At 38.6% G+C, this 2,693-nt stretch overlaps 1 pseudogene; it reads left to right on the top strand.

Moving 5' to 3' along the window:
* The window catches only part of LOC101568126, a 12,980-nt pseudogene extending 10,655 nt beyond the window's left edge, over positions 1 to 2,325 (top strand).
* Positions 2,326 to 2,693: the final 368 nt, after the last annotated feature.

A 2,693-nucleotide genomic window follows, 5' to 3' on the forward strand; every position in this document is an offset into this window, starting at 1 on the left:
GAGAGGGTCCGGCCCACTCTCCGCCTGGGCTGGGATTGGTCCCGCCGGCGCAGGTTAGCAGGAAACTCTCTGCGCACTCACTGGACCTGGGCTAGGACTGGGTCTGGGGGCTCCCGGAACTCAGCAGAAAATCCTACTCGGCGGGCGGGGTGGGGGAGGCACTCCCTTGATGTCTCTTGATGGTGTATTTAGCTGTAGAACAAATTTATCCTTGTTGTGCTCCTAAAACCTCATATTTTCATAGTGGGGCTTGTTTCAGAGGCAGCTGGATCTAGACAGACACCTTTGTCTGTGCATGATGCTGCAGTTGAGTTATAGTGCAATGCTAGGATCAAGAGCACTAGGATAAAGGATGTGAGTGCTATTCATCCTAAGTAACCTGGATACAATATAAGGGACAAAAAGAGGTTTGTCTTTTCCCTTGTTTGCTTTTCCTGTCTTCTACCTGAAATGAAATGTTTCTTCTCTGTGATGGTTGTCTGTCCTTCCACTCTGCTATGGAGTCAGCCAATTATGGCCTGAAGCCTCTAAAAACTGTGAGGTATATAAACATTTCTTGTTTTCACTTTGGGTGTTGGGTTTTTTTTGTGTTAGCAGTGAGAAAAGCAACTAAGACCAAGTTTGGTATGAGAAAAGTAGGATAATTGGTGGTTTCTCTTATCATGAAAAAGCCTTTTTTATAATATTGGATCCCAATTGCTGATTCTTTGTGATAGTTCCTGTGAAATCACGGTTTTCTTAATAGTCTTTGCCTACACGAATGTCTTCAAGAGTTTTACTTACTCTATCTTCCAGAAGGTTTAATGTTCTGTTATAGCATTAAGATCTTTGATCTATTTCAAATTTAGTTTACTGCATGGTGAAAGATATGGATCCCATTTTAATCTTTGGCATATGCAAAGTCAGTTTTTGCAGCACCATTTTATTAAAGAGGCTATTTTCCAATGAATGTGTTTGGCAACTTTGTCAAACATAAGGTGGTTGAGTTTGTTTGGAGTTATTTCTGCATCATCCAGTCTGTTCCATTGATCCTCAAGACTTCTTTTTGTCAGTACCATGCTATTTCCATCACAATAGCTTTATCATAATTTCAAATGAATGATTGTGTTGTCCCCTGCTTTGCCTTTGCTATTGTATATTTTTTGTTTCCAAATGAATTTTAGGAATGTTTTCTATAATTCTGTGAGATATGTTATTGAATATTTTATTGGAATTGCATCAAATCTGCAAAAGAGTTTTTAAAGTATGGTCTTTTTCACTATGTTGGTTCTTCATACTCAAGAGAAAAGGATATTTTTCCATTTTTAAAAATATTGTTCTGAATTTCTTTTTTAAAAGAGTACTGTAGTTTTCAATATATTCTGTCTTTCATTTGGATTCTATTGTGAAAGATGTTGTTTCCTAATTTCTTTCTTCATGCAGTTTTTATCTGTGTACAGACAGGCTATTGATTTTTGAGGGGGTCTGGCAGTTTGAACTAGACAAAGACAGAAAAAGAGCTGGGTGCAGGTAATAGACACAGTTATAGTAAGAGCTAAAGATAGCAATGAATGTATATTCAACACCAGTCACCAGAGATAATCTAAGTGGACATGACATGCTGCCCTGAATCAATGAGTCTCTGCAGTTGAATCTGACAAATATTTAACAGTTGTGCCCAGGCGCTGCCTATTGTCAGTTTATGGACCTGCCCTTTCCTGGTTCCATTGCCTTGAAGAAAATGAAATTCCAACCTAAGCTAGAACATGAATATATCCAGAACTTCAAAATACTATAAGAAGGTTTCAAAAGGATGGGTGTTGATAAAATAATTCTTGTGAATAAATTAGTAAAAGGAAAGTTTCAGGACAATTTGAATTTGTTCAGTGGTTCAAGGAATTTTTTGATGCAAACTATGCTGGAAAAGAGTATGAGCCTATTGCTGCCAGACATGGTCAGGAGACTGCAGTGGCTCCTTTTCTTGTTGCCCAAGCTCTGAATAAACTGAAGAAACCTCTAGGCTCTGGTAGTGCAACTCCACAGAGACTCATTTGAACAGAGAACTACTTTGATTCTAACGGCTGGCCCACAGGATGATGATCATACACAGGGATGATGAGGCAGCTGGACTGATGCAGCAAGTCAATGTATGGAAACTTACTGTTGAAGACTTGGAGAAAGAGAGATTTCTACTTTGGAAAGCTAAGGAACGTTGAATTGATTTACCAGGAGAATAAGAGGGAAAACAACCCTGTATTTCAGAGGATTATAGATAGTCTCTATACCACGGACAAAACCTTTGTGATACCTGATGAAGGGGGCCCACAGGAGGAACAAGAATATTAACACCTTTGACCAGCAGAACAACATTGGAATTCTTCTGTCCAAATCATGTGCTTAGCTGTAAAATACTCCATTTTGTTATTCATAGAGGATTAACTGGTTTCTTTTCATAAGCAAGAAATACCTCTTATTAAAAGTTCACTTTGCAGAAGTTTTATTTCTTTTCCAATAAATTTAAATTAGGAGCTTTTACCTTATAGGAGAACAGTATTAACATCTAGGTGGTTCATCTGGAGAGCATCGGGGCTGACTGTGGGCCTTACTATGCAGGTGCTGTTCACACTCATTACCAGAGAAGGTGTTTTTCTGTAATTCACTGCGATGCCAACCTCAGTAAAGAAATGAAAGACTGAGTTGAATTTTAACCTAAT

Source organism: Octodon degus, unplaced genomic scaffold (assembly GCF_000260255.1).
Source record: "Octodon degus isolate 3935 unplaced genomic scaffold, OctDeg1.0 scaffold00030, whole genome shotgun sequence".
NCBI lineage: Eukaryota > Metazoa > Chordata > Mammalia > Rodentia > Octodontidae > Octodon > Octodon degus.